This window comes from Canis lupus, chromosome 9 (genome assembly GCF_048164855.1).
Source record: "Canis lupus baileyi chromosome 9, mCanLup2.hap1, whole genome shotgun sequence".
Lineage (NCBI taxonomy): Eukaryota > Metazoa > Chordata > Mammalia > Carnivora > Canidae > Canis > Canis lupus.
In genome coordinates, this window is record NC_132846.1 from 32,633,933 (window position 1) to 32,650,513 (window position 16,581).

Genomic DNA, 16,581 nt, shown 5'->3' on the forward strand with positions numbered 1-16,581 from the left:
CCTTTTTCATTTGATTTTTGTCTTTTATGTATTGTTATATGAAGAGTGTATTTAGTGATAGAACATCTAAATTAGCAGTGGGTTAAATAACAAAGTATTTCTCTTATAAAAGTTAAGGTGGATGGTCTAGGGCTGATATAGCACTCATGGTATTTCTCACTCTTGTTTTGAGGCATAATGAATACAGTAAAATACACAGGGATTAAGCAGACAGTTTGGTAAGTTTTGACAATTGTATATAACAAACCCTGCAGTTGAGAGAAAGCCATCTAGTCTGTTTTCATTCCTTACCCCACCCCTTGGCTCTTCCCATACTATTCTCTCTCCACTGTTTGTTGCCCATGTCTTTATTGACCTAGCTGGATCTCCAGCTATTGCAGCCCATTCCACACTGCTTGATGCAAGAAGGGGCAAAGGTTCCCTGCCAGCCTTTTTACAGGAAGATTTTTAGAAGCTGCCACTTGACAACATTTCCAATCATGTTTCATTGGCCATACCCATAACAAGTACAGGCATACCTTGTTTTATTGCATTTTACTTTATTGCATTTTGAAGATTTTGCATTATTTACAAAGTGTGGTAATCCTGTGTTGAGCAAATCTATCAGTACCATTTTTTCCAGCAGCATTTGGGCAGTTTGTGTCTCTGTCACATTTTGGTAATTCTTTAGTATTTCAGACCTTTTCATCATTCTATTTGGGTGATTTGCGTGAGTGATCTTTGATTGTAATTGTTTTGGGATGCCACAAACTGTGCCTATATAAGACTATGAACTCAATAAATGTTCTGATTGCTCCACTGACCAACTGTCCTATCCCAAACACCTTGGATCTCCCTATTGCCTGAGACACGACATATTGAAATTAGGCCAATTAATAAACTTAAAGTGGCTTCTCAGTGTTCAAGTGAAAGGAAGAGTTACACATCTCTTACTTTGAAATCAAAGGTAGAAATCATTAAGCTTCATGAAGAAGGCATGTCCAAAGCTGAGACGGGCTGAAAGCTAGGCTTCTTGTGCTGCACAGCCAAGTTATGAATGCAAAGGAAAAGTTCTTGAAGGAAATTAAAAGTGCTACTCCAGTGCATATATGAATGAAGAGAAAACAGAACAGCCTTATTGCTGGTAAGAAGAAAGTTTTAGTATGGGCTGGATAGAAGATCAGACTAGCTACAACATTCCCTTAAGCCTAATCCAGAGCTTGGCCCTCATTGTCTTCAATTCTTTGAAGGCTAAACAAGGTGAGGAAGCTTCAGAAGAAACGTTTGAAACTAGCAGAGGTTGGTTTGTGAGGTTTAAGAAGCCCTCTCAATAACCTAAAAGTGCAAAGTGAAGCAACAAGTGCTGATGTACAAGCTGCAGGTTACCTAGAAGATAAAGAGCTAAAATGATTAATGAAGGTGTCTACATTCAACAACAGATTTTCAATGTAAATGAAGTAGAGTTATGTTGGAAGAAGCAGCCTGTTAGGACTTTTATAGCTAGAAGAAGTTCATGCCTGGTTTCAAGTCTTCAAAGGACAGGCTAACTCTTGTTAAGGGTCTAATGCTAATGATGACTTTAAATCAAAGGCAATGCCAATTTGCCATTCCAGAAATCCCAGAGCCCTTAAGAATTATGCTAACTCTACTCTGCCTGTGCTCTATAATTGGAACAAAGCCTGGATGACAGCACATCTGTTTACAACATGGTTTACCAAATATTTTAAGCCCACTTTTGAGTGATACCTACTGCTCAGATACTGAAATAATCACTGCTCATTGGCCACCCGAGGGCTGTAATGAGGATGTTGTTTTCATGACTGCTAACACAACATCCATTCTGTGGCCCATGGATCAAGGAATCCTTTCGATTTTCAAGTCTTTTTATTTAAGAAACCATTTTGTAAGTCTATATAGCTGTCATAGATTAGTTGTTCCTCTGATGGATCTGGGCAAAATTGAAAACTTTCTGGAAAGGAGGCATCATTCTAGATGTTATTAAGAATATTGTGGTTCCTGGGAGGAGGTCAGATTATCAACATTAACAGGAATCTGGAAGAAGTTGGTTTTAATCCTCATGGATGACTTTAAGAATTTCAAGACGTCAGTGGAGAAAGTAACTGCAGATGTGAAACAGCAAGAGAACTACAATTAGAAGTGGAGCCTGAAGGGTGCCTGGGTGGCTCAGTCTGTTGGGCGTCTGCCTTCAGCGAGGGTCATAATCCCAGGATCCTGGGATTGAGCCCCGCATCAGGCTCTCTGCTTAGTGGGGAGTCTGCTTCTCCCTCTCCCTCTGCATGCCACTCTGCCTGCTTGTGCTCTCTCTGTGTCAAATAAATCTAAAAAAGACCAGAAAAAAGGAAATGGAGCCTGAAGATGGGACTGAGTTGCTGCAGTCTCATAATCAACCTTGAACAGATGAAGAGTTGCTTCTTATACATGAGCAAAAGAATGGTCTCTTGAAGTAGAGTTAACTCCTAGCAAAGATGTAAAGATTGTTGGAATGAAAACAAAGGATTTAGAATATTACATAAACTTAGTTGATAAAGCAGCAGTAAGATTTGAGAGGATTGACTACAATTTGTAAAGGAATTCTGTTGGTAAAATGCTATCAAATAGCACTGCTTTGCTAAGGGAAACTCTTGTGAAAGGAAGAGTCAATGTGGCCGACTTCATTGTTGTTTTTTTTTTTTTTTTTTTTTTTTTTTTTTTAAGAAATTGCCACAGCAACCACTATCCTGATCAGTTACCAGCCATCAGCATAGAGGTTAAGACCCTCTACCAGTAAAAATAATTAAGACTCACGTAAAGCTCAGATGATAGTTAGCACTTTTTAGTAGTAAAGTATTTTGAAATTAATGTATGTCCATTGGTTTGTTAGACTTAATGCTATTGATATTTAATAGACTATAGTGTAAACAACTTTTATGCACTAGAAAAGCAGAAAAGTCATTTTACTCACTTTGTAGTGGTATTTGCTTTTTTTTTTTTTTTTTTTTTTTTTTTTTTGGTATTTGCTTTTTGTGGTGGTCTGAACTGAACCCACAATATCTCTGAGGTATGCCCCTACTACACAGTAAACTGATAGGAAGACAAGATGAATAATGTGTTTTTTAGGAGTTGCTCTCTTAAAATGGAGATTCAGGGCACAAGGTTAAAATGCAGTAATTTTTTTCCCTCTTATTTTCTTGCATACATTCCTTAACATGTAGAAATATGTTCCAGTTAATTTTAAAATACACTTTAACTTAATTGGGGAAAAAGTAAGTAACCAAATATATTCCATTTAGTTCCCTTTCTCTATATTTCTTGTGTTTCTCTTACTGACCTTTTATTCTCCAGTTGCTGTGTGGGCTCAGATAAATAAAGTATATTGTTCTAAATTATAATTTTTTATAGAGTAATAAGTGTTTTTTTAAAAAAAACTATTTGGCAGAGCACACACACCCACAAGTGGGAGGTGGAGGGGCAGAGGAGGAGGTGGAGGTAGAGAATCTTCAGCAGACTCCCTGCTGAGCATGGAGCCCCAGGTGGGGCTCTATCCTAGGACCCTGAGATGGTGACCTGAGCCAAAACCAAGAGTTAGACGGTCAACTGACTGAGCCCAGGTGCCCTAGAATAATAAATGTTTTTAAAATATGTTTTCAGGGATCCCTGGGTGGCGCAGCGGTTTAGTGCCTGCCTTTGGCCCAGGGTGCGATCCTGGAGACCCGGGATCGAATCCCACGTTGGGCTCCCAGTGCATGGAGCCTGCTTCTCCCTCTTCCTGTGTCTCTGCCTCTCTCTCTCTCTGTGACTATCATAAATAAATAAAAAATAAAATAAAATAAAATAAAATATGTTTTCAACTCTATAAAATAAGCTTTTGGTTGGAACATGAGGAAAAAAATTCTTAGTAGTTTTCCATTCAACCAGATGGTATGAACTTTACTTACTTTTGAAGTAGGAAATAGCATTCAAAAAAAGATGTATACATATGTTTTCCCAAACCACATGATGTCTTAGAGGGCAGAGACGTCTTACTTAGTTACTGTAGCACATAGCATTGAACCTTTCACTTGGTAGATCGCATTTTTAAAAATCTAATTGAAAAAAAAAAATCTAATTGAAGTGACTTTGGAAAGTGGTAGAAAAATGATTAGACTCCCAGTAGCAATGTTTTGGTCCTTTAGGGACAGGAGGGAGAACCTATGTATATAATGTCATTGTTAGTACTTTTGTAATTATCATCTCTTTAGGTAAAGAAACTTAATGGGCCAATATCTATGCTCTAAAGATAGAGACTTTTAAGATACTTCCAGTGTAGTATCATTCCATTTTATGGGAGGTTGGGTTTCTGTAAATCTTTTTTTTAATAAACAATGAAGCCCTAATAAGCCAAAGAACGGGAAAAAATATTTTCTATACTTAATAAGTGGGTTTTGTGGTCATTCTCAGGCCCCTTCTGAGGTCTTTATAATTTAGAACAGAAAGTAGTGTGTCTCATGTTTTTTCCTTTGTCCTTAGTGTGAAAGTGGTGTCTAGCACATGGTTAGTGTTCAGTAAACATTTGTTGAATGAATGAATATTTATAAATTGATTTCTTTCTTTTGATTTTTCTAGCACACATATTTTGGGCAAAGAGGGAGATATTGTTGAGAGACTAACATTAGCTGACGTTTTTGCTAATTTGTTAGGTAGTGGTGGTGATGTTAATCAGGTAGGCATATGCTTGCCTCAGGATTTGTGTTGGCTTTTCCCTGTGCCTGGAACACTATTCTTGTAGATAATAAACCTTCATGCCTAACTTCTCATCTCCTGTGAATCTCTTATATATCACCTTCTCAAGAAGCCTATATCGACTACTCTGTTTAAAATGGCAACCACTTCCCTCTCCCTGTACTTCCAAATTCCTTTATCTAGTCAGTTTTTTTCCCATAACAATTACCTCCTTGAAACATATACTATGTAATTAGGACCATTACTGTCTGTTTCACCACCAATGTCAGTTCCTTTAGGGGCTTTGACTATTTGTTCACTGTATTTCAGGTGCCTCATAGGTGCTCAGCAAGCATTTGTTGACTGAATGAAGGTAGGAAGAATGTAACATGTGAGAAAGTAAGTTATATGGGGCAGCCCGGGTGGCTTAGGTATTTAGCACCGCCTTCAGCCCAGGGTGTGATCCTGGAGTCCTGGGATCGAGTCCCATGTCAGGCTCCCTGCATGGAGCCTGCTTCACCCTCTGCTTGAGTCTCTGCTTGATTCTCTCTCTCTGTCTCTCTCTCTCTTTGTGTCTCTCATGAATAAATAAATAAAATCTTTAAAAAAAGAAGTTATAAAATCATTTTTGTTTTAAAAATTTGTATTTAAAAGTACTATTTCCATTATTTTAAAAGTTTTGTTTTTGGAGACTGCTGTGTTCTATTATAATACCAAGGCAAAACCTGTGCAAGGTTTAAGTACTGTACTCCCTTGGTGGAAAGGGACTAAGTTTTGGCTTTACTGAAGTACAATGTGCTTCAAACCTCTAGCATCTTTTTGGTGAAGTCGTTTGTCCTAGCCTTCAGTGGTGGTTTAGTTAATAAGAGTTTCTAGGTTTGAGTGTGTTCCACTGGGTGCATCTACTTCCTATAGGAGGTGGCTTTCCACAAAGTGAGGAATGACAGTAGTAATAGCTTCCTTCCTTCCTTTCTTTGGACTGGCTCTATACTAAACATTTTATGTGAATTTTCTTTTCTTTTTTTTTTTTTTAAATATTTTTTTTTTCAATTTTTATTTATTTATGATAGTCACAGAGAGAGAGAGAGAGGCAGAGACATAGGCCGAGGGAGAAGCAGGCTCCATGCACCGGGAGCCTGATGTGGGATTCGATCCCGGGTCTCCAGGATCGTGCCCTGGGCCAAAGGCAGGCGCCAAACCGCTGCGCCACCCAGGGATCCCCCTGAATTTTATTTTCTAATCTTTTTTAAAACCCTTTGAGGAATACATTCTTATCTTTTTTGGGGGGGAGGGGGGAACCTAAGAGGTTTTAGAGGTCAAACAGTTAGCCTAGCCAGTAAGTGTGTTGAAGCTGGAATTCAAATCCAAGCAGTATGACTTGTAGAGGAACTTGACTACCCAAACTGTTTTCCTGGTGAAGAGCACCTAGAAATGAAAAAGAGAAACAACTTAGTGGAACTCTGATGTCACAGAGACCTTTATCTTTTTTATTTGCTCTAGCTTCTCATGACTCCAGTTGATTGAATGAGGCCACTGTGATTGAAGCAGTTAACTAATACAACTTAAAGTATATTTTAAATAAAACCAGGATTGGCTCCTAACCATATCTTCTATTATTTAGATTTGGTTTAGCTCAAGAACAATTAAATTTAATTTAAGTTTTAAAGCACTGGTGATTTGTGAAGGGTGAATTAGAATCTACAGTTGCAGGAAATTATGTTTAAGGATACTTTTGTATATGCTGAAACCTGTAATGTGCTCTGCATAGGAAAGGTTATAGGACACAATTGTGTGGATAGAATAATTTTATTTTAAAAAATGCTCCAAAGCAAGAAATGAAGTACTTACTTTAGAGATATGTTGAGACTTTTTTTGGCCTGAGATGATCATTGGTGAGAGTGTTTCTCTTTTAGGTTTCTAGAACTGTGATGAGAACATCCTGCTGAATGAGGTGCTTTTCTTTTTTTTTTCTTTTTTTTTTTTTTTAAATTTTTATTTATTATGATCGTCACAGAGAGAGAGAGAGGCAGAGACATAGGCAGAGGGAGAAGCAGGCTCCATGCACCGGGAGCCCGACGTGGGATTCAATCCCGGGTCTCCAGGATCACGCCCTGGGCCAAAGGCAGGCGCCAAACCGCTGCGCCACCCAGGGATCCCTGAGGTGCTTTTCTTGATACTCCCATTCAATTTTAGTGGGCTAAAATACTGAAAAAAGCTTTTTCTTAATACTTTTTCCCCCCTTTGAAGTAGCCAGCAGAGGCTTGCTTCTTTCTTTTCTTTCTTTTTTTCCTTTCCTTTCCTTTCCTTTCCTTTCCTTTCCTTTCCTTTCCTTTCCTTTCCTTTCCTTTCCTTTCCTTTCCTTTCCTTTCCTTTCCTTTCCTTTCCTTTCCTTTCCTTTCCTTTCCTTTCCTTTCCTTTCCTTTCCTTTCCTTTCCTTTCCTTTCCTTTCCTTTCTTCTTCTTTCTCTTTTAAGATTTTATTTATTTATTCATGAGAGACAGAGAGAGGCAGAGACACAGGCAGGGAGAAGCAGGCTCTATGTAGGGAACCCATTGAGGGACTCGACCCCAGGACTCCAGGATCACGCCCTGGGCCAAAGGCAGGCGCTAATGCATGTTCATTATGGGAGAAAAATGTAATAGTTCAGAAGGATTTATGATGAAAGCAGTGATCCCGTCTCTCCCCTTCCCCACCTCAGTTCCCTCTCCTTTGAAACCACTTCAGTTGTTTCTGTGTTTGACTCATGATTCCCCATGTTAACATAGTTTTTCCATTTCTTGATTTGCCAATTTTAAGCATTATCTGTTGACTTTCTTCAGTGATCGTCAAGATTTAGATCTCATTTACCACCTGTCAAGAAGGGATCTGAGATTTTACCCTACTTGAAGCTAACAAGTTAACCTGCCACAGTTTCATGGATGCTGGTAGAAGGCACAGAGTTTGAGATGAAGTACAGTTTATTATTCATTGCAGTAGCAGTAGCCAGAGTATCAGCATTCATTTGTGCCAGTGTTCTGAACCTCAGTTCCCACAGGGTACTGCAGAGAGAGCCACATAATACCTGTTCACATAGTGAGTTTTGTTCCTGGAGAAAACTCTGATCTTAGAGATTTCAAATATTTTATAACCTGCAGTAAGCATGCCTGCCCTTTGTTCCAGAGGGAAACCATGCCTGGTTTTTTTTCGTGAAGAAAACACTTTCTGTCTTGCAAGGCTGTTTGCTATGTGAACATCCTTGAAAATAATAGTCCAGAAAAAAGAGCAGTGTCTTGCCTGAAAGACATAGAAGACCCATTACAATTTATTTCCCAACACCACTACCCCATTTCCCATCTTCTTTCTGCTGTAGTTCTATCACTTTTTAGCTCTCTGGTCACCTTGGTAAGTGCTATGTATTTATTTTTATTTCAATAACAATAGGTGATATCTTTTGACTTCTTGCTTTGAAAGAGGACTATTTAAAAGAGAGGTCCTAACTTGTATTAGAAAACCAGGGCGGGCAGCCCAGTGGCTCAGCGGTTTAGCACCACCTTTGGCCTAGGGCATGATCCTGGATTCCAGGATCAAGTCCCCTGTCGGGCTCCCTGCATGGAGCCTGTTTCTCCCTCTGCCTGTGTCTCTGCCTCTCTCTGTGTTCTTCATGAATAAATCAATAAAATCTTAAAAACAACAACAACAACAAAAACAGAGCAACCATAACTTAAGCGAAAAAGAAAATTGGATCCCAGAATTGAGTCCAGGAGGGTAGAGTAGGATTGGATCCAGGTGTTCACACCTTGCTTTGAAGAGTTGTTCTCTTGCTGTTACCAGTCTGATTTTCTCCTTTAGCTTTATTTTCAGGATCCTCCACACCCTGCCCACCCCTTACCCACCTGTACAGATTCTAGGCTTTGTGTTTGTTTCTGAAAAAGAGAATAGATTTGAATAATTAACAGCCTGGTCAATATGCATACTCTTACAGTTGGGTATGGGGTCAGTCGTGTGTGAATCACATGTATTAGGGGTGGGGAAAAGGTAATTCTCCAAAGATAAAACAGGATGTCATTATCTCCCCATATCAGAATTCTCAGTTGTATTGTTTTTTTGAGGGATATTGCTTTTATAGTTCCTTAATTTTTCCATTTTTTAAACATAGTATCAAATTTCTAGTATCTCTCTTCATAGTTCCTTTCCTGGATACCCTCTATCTTCCTGTTCTGTATGCTTTGTTTAGAATTGTTGTTCAACTGACACCCTGTGACTTGTCTTAATTATGCTCCTGTTTCCCATGTATTTCTCTTTCTCCTTTTTTTTTTTTTTTTTTTGCCTTGTTTTGCTAGGGTATTTACTAAAGTAGGATGTGTGGGAGGTAAAATTTGAGCAATTTAATGTCTGAAAAGATTTTTTTTCTTAAACTGGATTGTTAGTGTGGCTGGGAATGGAAGTCTAGGTTGAACATAATTTTCGGTCAGAATCTTAAAGGCATTGCTCAACTTTTAGTATCCTTCATTATTGATGAAAAGTCCTAGGTCAGTTTGATTCTTTTCCCTTTGTAGATGAGCTGTCTTTTTTCTGAAAGCTTGTAGTATCTTTTTTTTTTTTTTTTTTTTATCTTTGTTGTCTCCAATTCTCGAGTGATCTCTCTGGTTTGGGTCTCTTCATTTGAGCACTCATTGGGTCCTGTTAATTGGATGACTTCTATAAATCTATTAATTTACTCATCCTTTATAGAAAATTTATATTTGGAAACTTCCTCTAATTTTTTTCTTTCATTCTGGAATTCTTTTTAAAAATTCTTTAATTTTTTAATTGAAGCATAGTTGACACACAGTGTTATATTAGTTTCAAGTGTACAAAAGTTACTTAGCTTCTCAGTGTACTATTACTGTATCATTGACTGTTCCCTGTTCTTTTTGGAATTCTTAATTACAAGCTGACTTCCTGGATTGATGCTGTGTCTCCTTTGATAATTTTTTGTCTCTGTTTTTGTCCACTTTTTAGATTTTTTCTTTACAACTTCAAACTTTATATTGCCTTTTTAAATTTATTTTTTATTTCTAAGAGTCCCTTTTCATTTTTGCCTTTTCACAGCATCCTGTCTTGCTTTATGGATGAAATATCTTAACTGTTTCTGAGGCTGTTAGTTAGAAAGCTTAACAATATCTTTTCTGTTTTATGAATTCTGCTTCTACCTTTGTCACATTTCTTTGTGTTTCCTTGTCTCTTTCATGATACAGATACTTGATTCTGATTTAACCAATCAAATGGAAGAATGAAACAATATAAAATGATTGGGATCTCTGTATCTACATGGAGTCTGTCAGCTGGTGAGCTTTACATTAGGGTGAGCAGTTAGGGGGCACCATTATTCTTGGTGAGTGGTGCTAATGCCTATAAGAGCTGCTGTTAATTCTCTTCAGATAGTTTAATTTTATTAAAGAAGGATCTGCCAGTTTAATTTTTTTTAATAATGTAAAATTGAAAGATAATTAGGATTATGAAGAGAGTCAATGATCTAGGATCTAGAAATGTTCAAATAGTCCACTTTCCTATGTTTTAGAGTGAAAAGTTTTAGGGTATAGAGTAGTATAGCAGAGAGCGGCCCAGATGTTGGAGCCAGACTTCTTGGGTTCAGATCTGGTTCAGCCACTTACTTATAAGTTACTTAGCCTCTCAGTGCCCCACTTTTCTTATCTGTAATATTCAGACAATAATAATACTCACCTGGAGCACCTGGGGCTCAGATGGTTGAGTGGCTGACTCTTGGTTTCAGCTCAGGTCATGATCTCAGGGTTGTGAGGTCCAGCCCTGCTTTGAGCCCTATGCTCTGTGTGGAGTCTGCTTGGGGATTCTCTCTCTCCTCCTTTCCCTCTGCCTCGCTCCCCCTCCCTGAAATAAATAAATCTTTAAAAAAAATAGCTACTACAGTTATGAGGATTTAGTTAAAAATACATACTGAATACTTGGCATATAGTAAAATCCCAGAAGGTGTTAATTTTCCTTTTTGCTCTGCCAGTAATAATTGTGTAATTTAGGAATGGTGGTGATTGCCTACAGCAGAAATTTTGGTAGGATTAAATTGTGTTTTTCTCTTCAGAACCTCGAAAAACACTTGATGTCATTACTTGAAGTGCTGAAATGTGTATGTACAAATGTTTTCATAAAAGTCTTTGAAAGGTCCTCCTCTTCCTCTCCCCACCCCCAAAAGGATCTTACTAAAGATAACTTGATAAGAAAAGTAGTCTTGGAGCACAGCCAGAAAACTAGGAATGAAAAAATACTATTTTCATGCCCAGAAACCTCTATGTACAATCAGAATCATATGTGCTCAGGATGTTAGGGAAGCTTTGTTCCCATACAAAACACACTGACAGTCCTACTTCTTGGACTTCAGAAAATGTTGAAAGTTTCTTTATATATGGATGTCTAGGGCAGGACTGGCAGGAGGAAATAGTTCTTGAAAGAATTTTTTTTTGAGTATGCCTCCATATGTTGGAACACTGAGACTTTCCTTACCACACTCTGCTACTTGTGAAATTAAGGTGACTTAAATAAGAGTAAAACTCTTGTGTGGTGGTTCCTGTCTCCCTGCCCTCTCCAAACTTTGACCCTTATTTGAACCTAGGGGGTTTTAGTTTGAATTATTTATCTTGTTTTTTTTTTTCCTATCCCATGTAGTGGAGGAAGTCCTTAGAACCTCTTATGGTTACTGTTATTATTTACTTTTTGAAATGCAAACACACACAAGGGTAGAGGAAGCAAGCCCCTATATATTCATGAATTAGTTTCAACATTTTGCCATAGTTGTTTATTCTTGTCCCCATTTAAAAACAATTTTAAGTCAAATTCTAGACATCGTGTCATGTTAGCGTTAAATATATATATATGTGTCTTTTATTTATTTTTATTTTTTATTTATTTATTTTTTAAAAATTTTTTTTGTATTTATGATAGTCACACAGAGAGAGAGAGGCAGAGGCACAGGCAGAGGGAGAAGCAGGCTCCATGCACCGGGAGCCTGACGTGGGATTCGATCCCCGGTGTCGAGGATTGCGCCTTGGGCCAAAGGCAGGCGCTAAACCGCTGCGCCACCCAGGGATCCCCTATATGTGTCTTTTAAAGAGAGATTTTCCCCATAACCACAATGCCATTATTTTACCTAACAAAATTAAGATTGCTCTGATGCTCAGTTTCTGAATTTTACTCTCCATATTAATATTATCAAATTCCTTTAAGTCATCTAAAACCCAGTTATAGTCAGTGGTATCATTTTTAAGTGACCCATTTTTTTCATTTACATAAAAATGTATTTTGCAAGTGGTTGACTTTAACTTAATATAGAAATTTTGAAACATATGAAAGTAGATAAAATCCACGTAATAACCCTCATGTGCCTATGACCCAGCTTTGACAATTATCAACTTGATGCCCGATTTTCTTTCATCTATTCTACTTTCTTCCTCCTGGGTTATTTTCAAACAAATTCCAGGTATCCTTCCATTTGTAGTGTATCTTTAAAAGATAATCACTCTTAAAAAATGTGTGTGTGTGTGTTTATCTATTTTCCCCAATTCCTTAACAACACCAAATATCCAGTATTCAAATTTCCATTTGTCTCAGATGTCACAGTTTGTTTATTTTTTGAATGTCATAATTTTAATCAGGATCCACATAAGGTCACTACCTTTCTACTGGTTGGTAATGACTTCTAAGTCCTTTTTAATCTAGAGGTTCCCCCCTTACTACCTCTCTCTTTTTTTCCTCTCCCTTGTAATTTATTAAAGAAACCGTTTTTGGTTCTTTAGAGTTTGAGTCTGGATTTTAATGATTACATCCTTGTGACTTAGTTTAACACATTCTTATGTCATCGCTGTTAAGCTGCTATATCACCACTGAGCATACTAAATGTTCTCATAATTTTGAAGATACAAAGGTTATTATTTTGTAAATCTTAGAATTTGATTTAAATACTATATAAGTATATAATGCCAGTCACCATTTAAGGCGTGGCCTTTTCTTTTTGGTGAAACAGTGTTTGTAAAGTGAGTTGATAGCTAATTAGAAGCTGTAAGCTAGTGGTGCCTGGGTGGTTCAGTCAGTTAAGTGGCTGCCTTTGGCTCAGGTCATGGTCCCAGGAACCTGGGATCAGGCCCTGCATTGGGCTCCCTGTTCAGTGTGGAGCCTGCTTCTCTCTCTCCCTCTGCAGCTAACTATCCTACTCCCCTCTGCTTATGCTCACCCACTCTCTCTCAAATAAATAAATACAATCTTTATTTTAAAAAAAGTTATAAGTCAGATTTCTTGGCACTGCAGTGGACTACTCTTAACATAATAACACAAAAAGCAGCCCTGTAAGGGCAGCATTAAAAGAATATTGTTTACTGCTGTTATGCAATATCTCATACACTTAGCCATATCTTCTTAAATATGCAGATAGTGGAGTTACACTGCTTCCTCATGTAAAATGAGGGCACTATCTGTATCCAGTGGCCTTTGGTGGGTCTTGAGAGAGAAAGCATCTAGCACAGTATGAAGTATGGAAGAGACCCTTGAATGTTCATTTCCTTTTCTGTAAGGATGGCCATAATTGTAAGACTCTTATGTCTTCAGTAGAAAGTGTAAGGTATAATGCTGGTGGCCAGGGAAACCATACCTGGTCTAAAGCTTTAGGTTGGGGCAAGAACAGATCTGTCAGAGTGAACCAGGGTGTACACCAGGGTGAGCCACTTAGAACAGGTTATGGAGTAGCTGGTTAGAATAGATGAGTCCAGCCACATGTACCCATAGTTCACCGTTCCCTCTTTCACTCCAACCGCTGTGGTTGTTTAACAGTTTGTACATTTCAGAAGATGGTCATTAGATCAGTTCTAGGAATACAAGAAAAATCGTGATTGGATTACTAGACAGACAAAGCAGCAGAGGTGGCCATGGAGAGCTAAGGACCAAGCAGGCAGACTGGCCGAAAGATAGAGCTCCGGCAGCATGGAAGGACAAGCTGGTTGTGGAAAAACATCCAGAAAGTCTAATGAGAACAGAAGTGGAGCAATTTCTGGTTCCTTAAATGATAATTTCTTTCAAAGGCCTCAAAAACAGTTTACTGGTAAGAGCATTCCAACTAAGCTTCTAGGTTTGAATAACAACATCAAATGGAGATGACTTCTATAACTTATTTCTGTTTATCAGATAGAATCAGACATTTGGAACTGGAATAATGACCGTCTGCTTGCCTCTGCTTGGTTGTGTAGGAAATTTGTATGATGTTAGGGTAGTTAATGGTATAGAAGTTAAATTCTTTTTTGTAGTTTTATACTTTTATTTGATAGTCAGTGGCTAGTTCTTACCCACATTAACTATCTATAGAGTTTTGAAAGTGGTCACAGGTACATAGGTAACCAGCGCATAGAGTTTGGTGAATTTTCATCCTTGTTACATTTTCTGGACAACTGCATTCATGTATGATACGGAATCTTTCTTACTCCTTTGGCCTAAGCAGTGTTGTTGACCCTGGTGTCTGTGCATTCTTCTGGAGTTCCCTTCTCCTTTGTGGCAAATTTCTGGATCTTTTTGCCACTAGTGTTTGTCCTAATGTTTCATAATTTAAGCAAAGATAGTTTTATGTTCTTGTTCTGGAATCAACTCTAAAAACATATGTGTTGAGCACATTGAAGCAGAGTGGAGTACGAGAAATAGTTTCAAGGACATTGTGCATTTGTTGACTGGAGTAGAAGATACCCACAGTGGCTTATGTTATTCTAATGTGATAGAACAACCTAGGTAGGTAACATGTTTTAATGTACATTAATTTCTAGGGCTCTTTACGGATCCCCTTTTAAGCACAGGCTTTTCATTCTTTCAGTAAAATGTTGAATGCCACCTTTGTCTTAACACCATTACAAGAACTGACTCGGCTGTTGAAAAATGATTATACAAGAATGAGCACTAATTTTGGTTTGCTTTGAATAAAGTAGACAGGACCATTCTGTATAATTAGAGTATTGACTGGGTATTGTGCTAAGGACTCAGAAATAGTCTGATATTTCTTTATTCTGTAACTTCAGTGGCTACTCTTAGAGTAGAATACAGGTTTTATAGGAATTGAAGTGATATTTGGTTTAAAAATTGGGGGGGTTATATAAATTATATCTAAATAGCCTGTGATATTATAATTTACTAATTTTTGCCAAATATCACAAATTGGATATTAGCTTCACAAACTGGAGCTAAACCAGTTTCATAGGTGTTAGCTTGTGGGGAGCTGTTGGGAAGGGAAGAATTTGAATTCTATTATCTATTTCTAAGGTTGTAAAGTTTCTGGAACTTTTGAAGCCATGGGAACTTTTTAAAAATGCCCTTAGTTTCTTTCTTCCTCATCTTGCTTCCCATTCCCCCTGCACCCCCCTTTTTAAAAAATTTTATTTATTTATTCTTGAGACACACAGAGAGGCAGAGACATAGGTAGAGGGAGAAGCAGGCTTCCCTGTAGGGAGCCTGATGCAGAACTCAATCCCGGGAACCCTGGGATCACGACTTGAGCCAAAGGCAGATGCTCAGCCACTGAGCCACCCAGGTGCCCCTTGCTTCCCATTCCTGCCCCCCAATAAAAATGATCACACTTGTGAAAGAGGGCAAGAGGTATTATGAAACCAGCAGGTTCAGGTAAATGTTAAGTGTGGAAGGCAGGAAGCCATGTTTACTAGGACCAGGATACTGCCTGAGAAGAAATGTACCCTTAGAGAAGAGATAGTCTAGGTACAAGGATAATAAAGACCATTTTAGTTGCCCTTGAAGGCTGTCATTCATATGGATCCTGTGGTGCGATGTAAAGAAGAGTTGTTTCACTGGACTTGTTGGAAGGCCCTTGTTCTGTGTCCAAATGGGTGAGAATTTTTTTTTTTTTTGAACTCTAGTGAGGTCTGTTGAGCAGATTTGAGCAAAGTGGAGTATAGGAAATGGTTGAGGGCATTGTACATTCATTGTGTGGAGTAGAAGGCACTCTTAGTGGCCTGCGTTGTTCTGATACAATAGAATAGCACTCTTTAGATAAAACAGGAGAACAACAAAAGCGGAATAATTCTCAGTTTCTTAAATTTCTGCAGTTTGTTTGGAGACCCATGTATAGTGGTAAATTTATTCGTAAGTGAATTGAACTGGCAAGTTTTTGCTTGGTTGCTGTTGCAGCTCTGACAGTTCCTTTTCCCTACAGGGAATCCAGGTGGGTTCTTGAGGAAGGTTCTTGGTTATGTCACCTGGCTTAGTGATCTGTGAAAAACACTTGAGATGTACTTCATATACCCTTATGAACTTGTGACCCCGAATGTCTAAGGGTCTAATACTATGATGATATTAAATAAACTTCTTCCTTTTGCAATCAGGTTTTGAAATTTGAAAAGTGTGCTATGTGTTCTTTGGCAAAGGTCACTGAAGTTGAACAGTCTGTTGGTGGAATTCCTTCTCTGCCACAGTAGAGATTCAGGCTGTGTGACCTCTTCGGCTGGGTTATTAAAAGAACTCAACTGTCATACTGGAAATAACCTTTAGATTATATACACATTTTGTTCATTTATAAAATATAAAAGTTAAAAATTTCCCCAAATTTAGAAACATAAAACTGGAGAAAAGATTTTAAATTTCTTCTTTCTTTACTCTTCACCCACATTATTAGTATCTGTGTTCACCTATTTGGAAATATGGTTACTTCATACATAACAGGTGGAGTTCTTTAAAAAAAAAAATTGGGGGGCAGCCCAGGTGGCTCAGCGGTTTAGTGCTGCCTTTAGTCCAGAGCCTGAGTCCCAGGATCAAGTCCCACGTCGGGCTCTCTGCGTGGAGCCTGCTTCTCCTGTGTCTCTGCCTCTCTCTCTCAATCTGTGTGTCTCTCATGAATAAATAAATAAAATCTTTAAAAAAAAATAAAAAATAAAATAA

At 38.1% G+C, this 16,581-nt stretch overlaps 1 protein-coding gene across 11 annotated transcripts in view; it reads left to right on the top strand.

The window, feature by feature from the left end:
- FBXO34 (F-box protein 34) overlaps positions 1 to 16,581 on the top strand; it is a 140,472-nt gene that overhangs the window by 70,182 nt on the left and 53,709 nt on the right. The window contains exon 1 of one of the 11 annotated variants that reach the window (XM_072838670.1): positions 5,031 to 5,050. The exons of 9 other annotated variants lie outside the window; for them this stretch is intronic. The gene's annotated coding sequence lies outside the window, so the exon portion shown is untranslated. One more of the 11 variants, XM_072838669.1, reaches the window with a different exon arrangement.